We start from the raw sequence: 15,249 nt of genomic DNA, 5'->3' as shown, positions 1-15,249 counted from the left end.
AATGGTTGTTCTTATGAAATCTTTGCTTGGGAGATTTGTATAAAGGTTGTGAATGTATACTTGTTGGACATCATTAATGATGTTTGGATTGCTATCATAAAGAGGATAAGAAAATATTTTAATAGGTACATAATTTTTCTTAGGGGCATCTTTGTTTCTTGTAATGACAACAATTCTATTATATAGAAATTGTCATAAGTGTTCATTTGTTTCTAATTATGAAATGAAATTTTCATGCATGTCAAATTGTTAGCATAGAAGGATACTAAAATTTCTTTTTACACAATCCTTTTCCAAGGGGTATGTTTATTTCATGCAATGATAACAAAGAAAACTTTGTGATGTAACTATTAACTTTCTTCTTACAGTAGATAGAGTTTTAGTGTATGTAATCATGTGCAGAATGATGTCCATGTTTGTTTCTACTTATCCATTTGTACATTCCTAATGCTTGTATCAAGGTTTTGTGTTATATATCCTTCAGGCTTTGGCACAACAATTGATCCAACAATGATGAAGTCCTTACTCAATTGTTTGTCATTGAAGTTTGTACTGGTCTAAGCATCATGCACATTAGATTCACAAATTTTAAGGATATTTGTAGTGGATTATTTTTTTCAATGTAATTCCAAACTATTGTTTGAAATAAAAGCTTGTCACACTTGAGAATAAAAAACATTGGATGGCTTTGTAAGTGATGAGGTCCCAAAAGCTCTAGGGGATCAAGAAGAGTGCAAGAGGGAGAGGATGCATTTGGCAACATTTAATGTCACAACCATCCAACAGGTCAAATTTGAAGTTCCTTAAATGCCTTAATATGTGATTGGAAAGAAATATTCATATACATTGCACCTAAAGGAGATTAAAAGGTCTCACATTTTCCTTAACTTATTATGATGTTCTTTCATATTGAGCACTCTTGCAGTCACGGGCTCACTTCTATTTTGGGAAAAATCCATCTCAATTTGTTTTGAATGCTTTAATCACTTACAAAGTTGTAGACATATTGAAATATTAGTTCAAATGTTTAAATACATGAACCATAACATTGTGTAATTCATATATGAAGTAATAATATAGTCACTCGATAGAATTGTAACTATGATCGATGTAGGAATTTGTTGACTTTCATTTCTTAGAAGTGCACATACAATAGAAGTTGACACTTATGATGTGACTAATCTTTGAAGGACTCGCGATCTTTGTGATTTGGAGGGGGTGAGAGCATGTGGTAGGTGGTACCCTATTTCAACTATTTAGGTGGAGAAGAACATGGAAGCTTTTGGACGCTTCAACCCTTAAAAAGTAGTATTGTTAAGTGCATTTAGATTGTGAATGGTACCTAAAAGTAGCATAATAAAAGACAAAGTAACTTTTGTGGCAGTTTTTATCTCTATGAAGTAAATTAGTTTCTCGTAGCAATTTAGCTTTCTCTTTTTATGCAATTTTTGTTAATTCAAAAAGTAAATAGTTTATCATTCTACAATACTTTCTTAAAAATTAAAATTGAAATAAATTTTACTTCTTTGAAAGAAAATATCTATGGCATTACTCTCTCTCTCTCTCTCTCTCCACCAAAAAAGAACTTTAGGTTAGTTTTTTCCTTGGAACAATTTCTAGTAGTAATTTAATCCCTTAGAAGATATTTTGTGAGGGATTTTACTCACTTCAAAGGTTAAAGAGCACTTAGAAGTAGTTGAGTTCATTTCCCCCTTCGAAAAATTAAGATGTCCTCATCTCAAGAGAAATTGGGGGCATTATTTTTGTAGGATAGCTTCATTTGCTCACATTGCATCCTCTTTGAGCTAGTCCTTCAATTGCACAAGATGTTATCAAAATGTAAGATTTGAAGGATTTGTCCCTTGTATCAAGGATATTGTTTGGTAGCTTCTTGAGAGCTCCTTGAGTTGGTAACATAATTTAGATGTTAATATTAAGTAGCATTTACAATTTGTAGATATGGTGGCTTAAGGAGGGCTTAAGCAAGGTGAGAGGTTGTGTTTAGTATACCCAGACCTTTAGAAGCACCAAAAGGTGAAGAGGTCACAACCAGTGTATTGGGTGATTTTGTTGCTATGTGATCCTATTGGGTTTGAAGAATCTTTAGTTACTTCTCAGGATATACATCCTAGCCTATGAATATAAATACCATGCACTATATGCAAGTGCTGCCATCTCAAGTTGGTGTTTTATGAGTCTTGGGTGCAATGAGACCATCCAAAAAAATGGATTTATATATGTTTTGTAAATTTTTTACCTTTTGTTTAAATCATATGCATGTACTTGGATGGTGGAGTAGGAAGATACACAAGTGAGTCAAAATGTGCAAGATTTGGGAGAGAAATAAACTATGGAGAGGGGGGTTTAGGCAAAGGGTCAAATTTTGTAGTTTGTAGATGACTTGCATACGTGCCATGAAACAAGTAGTTCAATAGCATGTGGATGCATCAAATGAGAGATGTTTAAATTATGAATAAGGAGGGTAAAGAAAGAGAGGAGGATGATGTGGATGTAGAAATGAAGGATGTGACTGCTATAAATAAATAGGGCAAACAAGTAGGCTATGTTGATAGTGAAGACCCTTTAGATGTGATTCTTAGCCATTTCAAGGCAGGTATAAGAAGAGTGTTTAGCAACTATTGGAGGAAAGAAAAATACAAACTTAGTTATCTTTAGTTTATGACCATATGTAATATTATTTTTTGAAAGTTTTTGTTTTTTTTTTTTTGAGCCGGGTGCCTAATTAGACTCAAAGGCGGAACCCTGTGCCACTAGCTTATGATTTCGCTACTTCCTTCAGGACCAAGGTCCTTGGAAGACTCCTCCCAATGGAGGGAGCGTGGGTAGGCACCTAGAACCCCGGTTTAGGGGTCCAGGTAGTGCTGGACTCTCACCAACTAAAACCGTCGTTCCCAGTGGGTTCCCTCAAAGGGATGCCATACCCCAAGGTCAGGTGTCGGCTCAAATTTTTTGAAAGTCAAACATGTTTTGTGTTTGTAGGTGGCCCTTTAAAAAAAAAATCTAAAAGAGCATATGATATTGCAATAACAATTCATATTGCCATGAAAATCTAGTATCTTTTGTGTTTGTAGTAGGCGGCCTTAGAAAGAAAAAATAGCCAACAAAGCTAGCACAATGGATGACGGTGATGACGAAGTGGAAGCATCCCTTATGGGTGTCAAAGCAACCACTACTAAGAAAAAGAAACTTTGGATCCACTGATCCTAGTGACTCTCCTTAGCACTGAGACCCATTCACCCAGAGGCCGTTTAGGATTTGCTATGTGCACATGTTTGTATCACAAGCTAGTTTGATGCTCAATTACTTGAACATTTGTATGTATCATAAGCTAGTTTGATGCTCAATTACTTGAACATTTGTATGTGCACATGTTTGTATCACAAGCTAGTTTGATGCTCAATTACTTGCACATTTGTATGTATTGTGGCATCTATTTGTATGATATATGTCTATTCTAACCTCGATGAGGTCATTGTTTATAAAAATGTGTATCACGAGTTCAAAAAAAGGGAATTATAAAAACCATTAGCCTACAGATGTACAGTTACAAAACGAAATATTTTAAAATGTATAAATTTATTCACATAAGGGGTTTTTATATTACATATGTAAATTTATTACATATGTTAAATAATAAAATCGGCCTACGTGGGTAGCCAATTGTGAAAATAGCTGAAAAAGCTCATTTTTTGTAAAACACATTGTCTTTTGTAATTTTAAGCTTAGACACCTTGTAGCACTCAACATAACTTCTTTCATGTGTTTTAATCCACCCAAAATTGTCATTAAATTACTAGCACTCAATAATAGATATTGAAAAAAATTTGGAGACCAGTTCTAAACCTAAAAATCTATTAGGAACATGAGTAAGTATCCCGTAGACATATCTTTGGAATATTTATATGGATGTTCTTTTCTTATTTTTCCTTCATTCAATGTGTAACCACATGACATCCACCCCCTCCAAACTTGCATATCCTCCGGGTAAGCCACAACTACCCATCCCTTCAAGATAAAAAAGCCATATTACCACTAGGATCATAAATCCAAGTCATGGTCATCCTTAGAAACACAACTATCCAAAGCACTCTGAGCTAGATCATAAGATATTGAAAGCTCATACATTTCAAATAGTATGTATCTCGCTCCATCCAACCTTGGAAATGATAGCTCATCAAACCTCTGTAGCATTTCCATCCCTATAAATCCTCCTGGATCATATGGCATCCCAAGTCCATATGCCAACTCATTACCTTCTTCCTCTTCTTCATCTTTGTCAATTTGCTCATCTTTCACTAGGTTCTTAACTATATAGATCTTTTGTGCATCTCTTTTCTTACATATCCCCACCCTCTTCCTTGCCTTGCATATCCTCAAGTCAGCCTCAAGTATCTTTGTCAAAGCATATGTTGTATACAATAATTTACATTCATTAGACTTAGTTTCTCTCTATCTAGAAAACTGTCCTACATGACCACCTTGAAAAAACTATATATATCTTTTGATGCATAATTGGGATTTTCAAGATTTAAAAAGCAAAAATGTATCCTAGCTCACAATCTATAAATTTGTTGAGCACAACAAGACCGAATTCCTAAGATTTTAGCCTCTAAAACTTTTGTGCATACTTATTTACTGCATATAGTCCTAGTTCGATACCGGCCTTCTAGACCTTGTAACTTTCACATATGGACCTGGATAACAACCAAAATTTGTTCCTCTTCCAAAGATATCAAATCCCATTCTAGATGTGTTAATCACCATTAATATTATTCCAAGTAGAACAATTTTCGACAATTTCAAATCTGCCTTGCTTGTCCACTGCAGTAACCTATAACCATATTGTCCTCTTGGATTAGGTTATCAAAAGGTAACATAGTCCAAGTAACATGTATCCACCTGCATCCTTGATAGCAACACCCCTTAGTGAATTTCTCAAAAAGCAAGAAAAAAACACATGGACGTCACAAGAGTAGGAGAGTTTTGAGGGTCAGAAGCAATATCTCACTACCATCCCCATCCTAGAGATACCAAATGTCATAAAGGAATTTGAAGTCATTATACAAATACTAGCATCATGGCACTTGGATGCGTTCTTACTCAAAAGGGCATTCAATGGTGTATTCTTCTCACAAGCTTAAATATTACGAGAAGAATTATGCTACACATGACCTTGAGATTTTAGTGGTAATTTATGCCTCTAAAATGTGGTATCCCTACTTGCTTAGAAGAAGATTCACTCTTGTGATAGACCACAAAAGTCTTGAGTGGGTTTTCATCCAACCTAATCTCAATATGAGACAAAGGAGAAGGATTGAGGTCCTCCAGGAATTTGACTTTGAAATAAAATTTCATCTTGGAAAGGACAATGTGGTAGCTAATGCTTTAAGCAAGAATTCTTTCCTTTATTTCTTTCTATTTGAAGAGCCAGCCCACAAAGTATTTCTTGCAACTCTGATTTAATTTTGGAAGAGCCAATAGACGATTTCTTACAAGTGTGATTTCCGTGCCTAGCAATCCTATTTTAGAGGCTATAGCTACTAAAGCTCCTAAGGACCCCAGCTACCTTGAGTTAAAGATTTCCATCCAATTTGGGGGAGATAGCCAAAATACTAAGGTCAAGTTCAAGCATTATCACATTAAGGGTGAGCTTCTGTACTAGTAGTACAGATTATGTGTGCCCAATAGCTGGGACCTCAAGTAGAAGATTCTACGAGAGGCCCATGACAATACGATAGTTGGATACCTTGGCTATGAAAAGAAAGATAATGTGCTAAGAGATGTCAATCAATGTTTTAGTTATTAGTGAATTAAGGCTAAAAGGATTGAGTTTTTAGGATAACTACACCCACTGGACATACCATAGATGAAGTGGGAGTGTATCAATATGGATTTTGTAGTAGATCTTCCACTAGTGCAAAGTGGTTATGACCCAATCCTAGTAGTCATTGATATGCTAACAAAGGTCGTCCATATCATTCGTGTGAAGACTGCCTTCAAAGCATCAGCATCATTGCTACGTTGTTTGTGAGTGATGATGACTCCTTGTTCACTTCTAAGTTCTAGACCAGTCTCTTTCAAGCCATTGGCACACAAATCTATTTCAATATGGCTTATCATCCTCAAAGTGATGGGAAAACTAAAAGAGTTAATCAAGTGTTGGAAGATATTCAGAGATCATATTGTAGCAGTGAGCCCAAGAAGTCGATAGAACATTTACATTTAATGGAGTTTGAGTACAATGCCTCCTACCAACAAAGTATTGGAATGCCTCCTTTCCAAGCATTGTATGGGTAAGAATGCTTCTCCTCTCTCAATTTGTTTGCTCCAACCTTGAGGGTCAATGCATCTGAAAAAATGCTAGAAGACATGAAGGAGCAGCCATCCAATAAGACATAAAAGTAGTAGAAGACCACCAACTAAAGGCTTACATTGACCCCAAGAGAACTTCCCAAACTTTCAAGGTCAAAGACATAGTGTTCCTAAGAGTCCAACCAAAGAAGAGATACTTCTCTCTAGGAAAATTCAAAAAACTCAGCCCAAGATATTGTGGACCCTACAATATTGTCAAGTGTTTTGGTAGGAATGCCTATAAATTAGAACTTTTGCCTCATCTCAAAGTTCATTATGCATTTCATGTAAGCTTCTAAAACCCTATGTCCCCAACCTTGATCATGTCCTAGACGATAAACATATTTTAATGCCAACTCAGGGAATTTTGGAAGTTCAACATGATAGAATCCTAGAGATCAAGGAAAAGCCTCTTAGGAATTGTACTCTTTGCCAACTACCTTATCCAATGAAAAGACTTCCTTGAACTGGATGCCACATGGATCTAGGAGTCCATCCTAGGAGAGACCACCCTGAGTCTCTCTCGAGATGAGGACATTTCAAATTCTATAAGGGGAAGAGAATATAATTCTCCCTCCCCATCCCCCACATACTCTCATACAATTGTTTTTTCCCCCTAGCTACGCACAATATCTTCCCTAGACTACATGCATTTCGTGCATTTCCCATAGTTTGAAGAAAACCTACATTGGCTTTGGACACGTAGTTTCCCCCTCCCCCCCAATGACACAAGAACAAGAAGCTAAATGTGACGTACCGACCGCTAAATATAGTTGATAACGTTTGGTGGTCGTCTGGGGTCTTTCCTAGCTGTTGCCGTCCACACTCCACTGGAATGTTTGGACTTTGATCAGTCTAGGTGACCCGAGGTCCACCTTGCAGGGGAACGTCTTGCCTCATCCCATGAGGATTAACTTGAGTGTTTTCTTCTCCTATCTTTGGCTACCTCATGTTTGGAGGTGTCCTTCAAGAGGCTTCTCATTCGAACGGAGAAGGGGTCATTACCCTTGGTTCATGGAGTGCAACACTTTTTTCCAGTAACAGGTTCGGGTTCGTGGAAACCTAATGCATTCTGGCACAGTTGGTGCACCTTTCCCCTAAGATAGCGATCAACCCAACTTCTAAGACTCTAACCCTAGGTTAATTCATTGGGTCATCTCTTATTCTATTTTTCCCTTTCAAGAAAGCACCCGACTCATCGGGTCCACCCAACCATCAAACGCCTTTCGTCAGGAAAGTTCGCTCACCCGCTTTCCTTTAAACGATGTTTTCTTTAGTTATCAAAACAGAGCATACTACCATGCTGTTGAATACATAAAAATGGCTTCATTAATTACCCTTTTAGCACAGGGTTTGTTTCACGTCTTCGTTAATTCATGACACAAAATCAGTGAAATCAGTCCTTTCAAAACATTGGATAAAAGCATATTTATATATTTTCAGTTCCGCCCTCAAAACTAGAGGTGCGTCTGCCCTCAAAAGCCAGAGAAGCATTTCTAGCATGCATTTCTAGGCTCCAATGCAAAACTACATTGATAATAGTAAGGATTTCTTCTTCGTCTTAGGACTCGACTACATATTCTATGAATAATTTTCGACCACAACACCTCATGGTTATGAGTTGCCATAGGAGGAAACCTTCCGTACTTGACCGTCTATCCTACGCATTGGTCTTAGATGCTCTAGGCAGACTAAAAAATATATCTAGCTCATTCGAGCTCTAGCAGTTGACCCCATGGAAAAGTCAACCACTAAAATCGCCCTTAATCTGGGCAAGAATATTTCCTTCCATTAGTGAAGAAATCACAATCACATCTAGGTTTTGAAAATTAGAAACCATCAACCATCCAGTCATTTGCAATCAATATTTATTGAGCAATTAATGCTACTAAAAATAGTAATTTATAAAGCCGGTTACACTTTATCAAAAAGTTTTTTCAATGACTTTAACTTTGACATCTAATAATTTCTAAGAATTTTCATTCTATGCTTCTTCCTTTTTATAGCTATTGAATTTTCTATGGGAAGACTTAGATTGATTTGTTTTGCTAATTTCCTAATTTTTCAAAATTATAGCAACCAATTCTTTTCTTTCTTCGATTGCCTTATTTCCCTATGATATTTTTTTCTAAGTTTACTAAATCAACCATTTCTTATACTTCCATATTTATTTGTTTTGTCACCCAAGAGTTAAGAAATCTATTTCTAAGTAATAATCTATATTTCGTATGTCGTCTAGGATAGTTTATGATTACAAAAGTCTTTCCATGGCCAAATCGATAGACATGATTCTTATTTAAAGGAGTCTTCAATTCTATTAATATTATCATTATCATAAAAATAAGTCCTATATGTTTAAACATTTATAAAAATCATTAATTTTTAGTCAAGAGAATAACTCAAATTTCAATGAACTATACTTAACTTTTAGAGATGGACTTAACTAGTTTATCCTTAGTTAATATTTAATATTTCTAAGGATTCCATTAATGCCATTCTTATAAGTGTGATACTAAAATTTATAGTTAGCTTAATTATGGAAAGAGTTTTGATATTCTATATGTGTTTCTTTAATACTAATTCTAATATTCTAATAATGTTAGTTTTCTAATAGATTACCTTGGATAAGCCTTAAACTAGATATGATGCTTAAACAAGATTTTTGACTTAACATTTTATGTAAAATTTCCTAGAGCATAATAGTTAGCATTAATGTTCTAAGTTAGAAAATTTTCAAGCATACTTGTTTATATATATTTTTAGTATAACATTCTATGCTAGGATTTTTCTAGAGCATAACAATCATTCATTTTTTGAACTTTATTATCCTATGTATATATACAACTAAATTTCTAATTATTTCCAATTACTAGAACCTAATCTAACTTTAACTATAATTAACACTAATTCTTTCTTTATTAAAAAAAACATCATTCGATAAAGAAAAAGATCACCAAAATGTTAACATTAAAAATTAATTTATTGAATTTTTTTAATTCATGCTTTTAAGAATAAAATAAATTTTACTATTTTTTAAAATAAAATAATATTTTCTTAATTTATTTTAGAACTTGGTTTTGGCTAGGATTATTCAAAGTCGGTCCCGCGTTAAGTGAGAATATTGGCGGTGTAGCCACATTTGGGGGTGATGACACACCTCGTTTTCTTGGCGGTATGATGAGGATATTTTTGGTTTTTAGAGAACAAAGAAAATTTAGAGAAGATTTTGGCAATATAAGGGTGTTGGTCGCTTCTTTGATCGCCCTTCTTCACAGCAGAGTCTGTTTAGCTCGACACTCATGCTCTTACAATGGAGGGGAGGGGTCTTATTTATAGGAGAAAAGGGGGGGGGGGGGGGGTGGGATGTTGCCTACATAAGCGGCATTTGAGGTGTCACATGGTGGTACCATGAAAATGATGGGTGATGGGTTGATTAACTAGGTGTTAGCTTGTTAAAAATTCCTTAATTCTTTTTAACATGAAAATGCTATGTGTAAGATATTTTTTAGTGAGGTGGTAGTTTGAGATTTTTTTTAAAAATTATTATTTTTATTTTAAGAGAAAATTAGAAAGAGGGCATGAGGTGTCCTGATGAGGTTGAAAGTGACTAAAAATATTCCATTTAAAAAAAATAAAAAATTGGGAGAAATCGGAGAAGGAGTACTGATGTGGCAACTTAGGAACTCTAAATTGATAAAAAAGAATGTTATTTTTTATTTTTTCATGAAAATTTAGGAAATGAGAAATGAGGTGTCTTGTGGAGGTTAAAAAGTACTAGGATTTTTCTAAATTTTTTATATGATAGTTGGAAAAATAGAGAATGAGTACTTATGTGGCAAGAGATGGGAGAAAAAGTACTCACTCTTTCTAATCATTGCTTATCTCTCTCTCACCATGTGTCATTTTCTTGTAAAGTCCTACTTACAAAAATTGAACTCTTTCTCTCTTTTAGTTAACTACTCTTTGGCTTTTAGTTGGAATTAGACTAACTGGATGATTTTTCTTTTCTTCCCATTTTTCCTTTTCATGCATGCATAATTTCTTATGTGTTTTGTCAATGACTAAGGTGGAGTTTTCATGATAAGGAATAACACACATACTCTATTGAAAATAATTTAAAGCTCGTGTTTACAAAAACTATTCTTTTGTACGTGTTCACGTGCTTTTAAGTAAATGCACAATCGTGCATCAAGAGTGAGTTCACAAGTGTAAATTATATCTTTATTTATGAAATGTCCATACACGTGTTCACGTGTATATGTGTGCACATATGCCTAAGGAGGAGTTCACATGGATAACTTATCCCCACCGATTCGGTACTTTTAAGGCTTAAGTCATTTGGCTAGTGGGAAGGGGGGGAGGGGGGGAGAGGGGGAGTTAATGCAAGGATCAACGATTTTTCTCATGTACGATGCAAAAAATTGCCATGGGAGATTTCTTAAATTTTTTGTGTGTACATTTTTGTGTTGTCAAGGCCGTTTGTTACACTAAAGATTTTTTTTTTTGAAAATTGGATATATATTCTCCTCTTTTTTTCAAATATTCTTTTTTAATAAAGTACCCCTCATCTTTTAAAAAATAATTAACTATATTATTATAATACTCTCCTCCCCCCATTTTCACTTTGGGAATTTGACATTCATCTCCCCCCCTCCCCTCAAATTTTTCAAACACAAATAAATACACACACATACATATATATTTACCTCTGTGTGTGTATGTGTGTGTGTGTGTGTGTTAAAGGACAAATCCCCCTCTCTCTAGCATGTATTTTACTTTCCCTTTATGTTTTTCTAACACAAGAAAAAAGAGAAAAAAAAACATTGAATTGACACTCATCCCCTCCCCCCCCCTCTTCTTGACAAATATACCCCCTCCCCTTGATTTTTAATATTAAAAAATATTGATAACTAAGCGTGCCCTCTCCTCCTCCTTGAAATAGAATAATATCTTTGATTTTTCGTACTTCCCTCCAATTTCCCCTCCCCTTTTAACTAACAGATTAACCCCTTTCCCAATTTTTGAAATTAAAAACTTAAAAATATTTAAGTACTCTTCTTCTCTCCCATGGATTTAAAATTCCCTTGATATTAATATGTTATGTTTAGAAAACTAAAGAAAATCGCAATCGAATGGGAAGTGGCGATCGTCCTTCCCCAATGGAAAATGATCGATGGTTGGGTGGACTCCATAAGTTGGGTGCTTTCCTAATATGCAAAATTTAGGGCAAGAGATGGATATTGACGCTTCCTAGGGTTTGGTCTTAAATCTTGATGATTACATGTCATTTCAGGGGAATGAAGATGAGATTTTTCCTTAGGCCAGAGGAGTAGAGTTCAGCTCCTCCTCATCTCTTACTCACTATAAACCAAGTGTGAAGATTGACCTACTCTCAGTCTCGATGGATTACAATGTGATCATCTTGATTAAGTGCTAGAATGCTATTAGAGAATTTAGATCCTTAGAAACCTTTAAGTCGATCCTCATGGCTTAAGGCCAAGTGCTTCACTGCGAGGTAGACTTCAACACAATGAGATAAAGATGTCATCTCGTCCTACACTCATCATCTTCCAAAGAAAGGAAAAAATGTCAACATAACTCTGACTAAGAACGCTAAAATATTGTGAAATAGTGATCTTCTCACATTTTTTGTAAAGTGGATGTGCAACACCATGATATCCACCTCTTTGAAGCCTACAAATCCTCTAGCATGTGCCAGAGTATCAATCATTTGTAGGTTGGGAGCGTTCATCATTCATCTCCATGTCATTCTCTTCTTCCTCTTCTGCACTATCATGAGTGGCACTTGTTGTCTCTAGCTCTTATATCTTGAATGCATTAGATTCCCACCTCTTAAAGAGCTTAATCCATTTCCTTGCAATAGGAATCCTCAATGTTGTCCCATCCAGCTCTTTAAGAGAATGGGTAGCATTGTCTTATACATGTCTCACCACATACAGACCAAACCAATACTTAGAGTCCTTTTGAATAGCACTATGTTGATTTTCTAAATTGCTATCATGAATCACAACCCAATCGCCCTCTTGTATTGCCCTTGGCTTTAGTCAGCAATTCTTGTCAAACCTTTTATTGTTTTGAAGCCTTGATTCTTGCAAAATTAAAATTGCTAGCTTAATATCCTTTGATCTTCTCTCTAACTATCTAATATGCATAGCAAGTAGTTCCTCTCTACTTAGCCCTTCTTGCCAAGGCAATACACTCCATGTAATAGCCACCTCCTCAATCAGCATAATAGGCTTCAAACCATGTATCAACTCAATAGGCTTAAAACCTGTCACTACACTATGTGTCGTCCTATCATCCCATAATGTATATGGTAACATCTATGGCCACTCCTTGATCATGCCTCTACATAACTTCACTAATGCCTTAATGATAGATGGATGTCCCCTCTCACTCTTTCCACTATATTATATATTGTAAGTTGAAGTTAATGCCAGTTTAATCCCTAATCATGAGAAGAACTCATGAGCCTCATTTGCATCTAGTTTCCCTTTGTCAGTAATAATCTTGTTGGCACACACATATTGGAAAAAAACCTCTTCCAAGAGAAATCTACATACAACCTATGTATTCTTAGTGCTTGGAGCTCTTCCTTCCACTTGATGTATGAAATCCTCATACACAAGCACAAGATATCTCATCTATGAGAATCCTATAGATATCTCATTACAAGTGGGTGGTATCTTATCTACCATCCACTTATAAAGGGTAGGTTGGTTGCATATAAAAGATAGGTTGGCTCCAAGCCATCTCGATGTTTCACAACTAAGTACATTTGGCATAGATAAAGGACAGATTGGCTCTACAACCCATCTCAATTTTTCACAATTGAGTACATTTGACAGGTACTGCATGACTCCACAAAGTGTGCAATATCCTTGTACATCCTATGCCACCAATATCTTTTCTTTGAGTCCCAAACACCTCTATTGCCAGCCCAAAGTTCCTACATTCTATTTTTTTTGCTTATTATCCAAGCTTATCAATTGCTGGTGGATACACTTTATTTGTTGCTAAATTCATTGTTATAGAAATATTCCTAGTCAATCTACCTCAATACTTGCTATATTTAATCATGTACTTGCATTTATGACAAATGTAATTGTATTTATGTTAGCTTTACCTATAATTATAGTAGCTCTGTGCCACTCTAGCTCTTGCAGTAAAACATGCATTTTTAGCAGCAAAATCACCCTCCTTATCTTTCATAATCCCCTCTTCATCCTCAAAGCATGTTCTTGATAACATGTGAATAGTTGGATTGCTACTACCTATAATGTGTTGCAATTTAGGACTATGTGACTTAAGTAATCCACCATAGCATAGTAATATTTGGACTTATACAATTAGCAATCATTCTAACAATGGCAAGAAATCCATTTCTATAACCATAGGTGCAACAGTAAAGTACTCTCGATCACACTCGAGGGCTATTACAACCCCCAAAAATTTCTTTTCACTTGTGGATACCTTCTTTGTCTCTCATTTAGCACCTTTGTACCAAATTTGATAGCATATCTATTACTCTCTTCATCATTTTGTCCAATCACCCATCCAATGCCAATTGGGCTTGTATCAAGTATAATGATAACATGTCTTCCTTTTGACTAGTCTGCCTTCCTTAAAGTTGGTGCAAACTTTATCAACCTCTTTAACTTCTTCATAGCTTTAATGTGCTTCTTTTCCCAATGAGACGTTTGTCCTTTCCTCAATTATTGATAGAGACCATTAGACACATGTGCAAAGTAAGGAATCCATATAAGATTAAAAATGCATGCACCTAAAAATGTATTGATCTTTGACACAAGTGCAAGTATTCTACAATCTATCAATGCCATCAATCTTTGTCAGTGGAGGTTTCTTACCATAGGGCCCATAAATGTGACCTACAATAAATACATCCTCAATACCAAATACACACTTTTGACCCAATATAGTTAAATAAACTTCCTCTAATTGAGCAAGAATCTTTTAACCATTAGTGATATTCTTGGAAACAAACAATTTACAGCCATTTTCATCTAACTCCTCATTCTTTTCATCCATTACATAGCCCTTAGTTAGCATATCGTCACAAAACATCATAGTAAGTTGTGGTGTGTAGTCTCTCAAAACCTTATTCATTGAATTCATCATGTGGGCTATACAGTTTGTCACCCCTTGTGGAAGGATACACATCTAAACTAATCCCAATGGTGTCTTCGTGATAGTGATATCTCTACTTTCCATTGCTAGGGAGAATTGATTATCATGTGAGTACAAATCTCCTAGTAAATAAATAGCCCTTCTAGCAAATGTCTCTACAAACCCATCTACTATAGGCCTCACACCAATGTTCAATATTGTCACTTTATTGATGGGTTGCACATCTTGAATGAATTGCAATGCACCATTTTTCTTAGACACAATAAGCCAACAATTTGAATATGGAGCTAAGGAGAGTCCCAAAATTTTCATCCCAATCTTATCGTTCAATAATTCCATCAATTAAGGCAAGTATGCCCAAGACACATGTAATATCCTCCCTTGACTTTCATGAATAGGGGTTTAAGGGGGGAGTTTAAAGGTTTATTAACCTTTTGAAGAAGGAAGAAAATAGAAGAGGACGTCATATCAATTATTGCAGTGAGTTTTCATCCTCACCTCAGAATCAATACTCAATCAACACTTTGCTAATATCACCTCGATTACATCTAGCTCTCATTACCATTCAATTACCCTACTTGTGGGAAAAGACACTTTTATCAGAATTTGTTAGTGAGCATGTCATATATAAGTCTAAACTTTGGAGCCAAGAGTGAGTTCTTAACATAATATCAAGTAGTCAAAAATTCTATAAAGGGTTTGACTAAA

The sequence above is a fragment of the Lygodium microphyllum genome, chromosome 3 (assembly GCF_053477565.2).
Source record: "Lygodium microphyllum isolate KBCC chromosome 3, Lygodium_microphyllum_v1.1.10, whole genome shotgun sequence".
Classification (NCBI taxonomy): domain Eukaryota; kingdom Viridiplantae; phylum Streptophyta; class Polypodiopsida; order Schizaeales; family Lygodiaceae; genus Lygodium; species Lygodium microphyllum.
Note: the sequence above shows the minus strand (reverse complement) of the source record.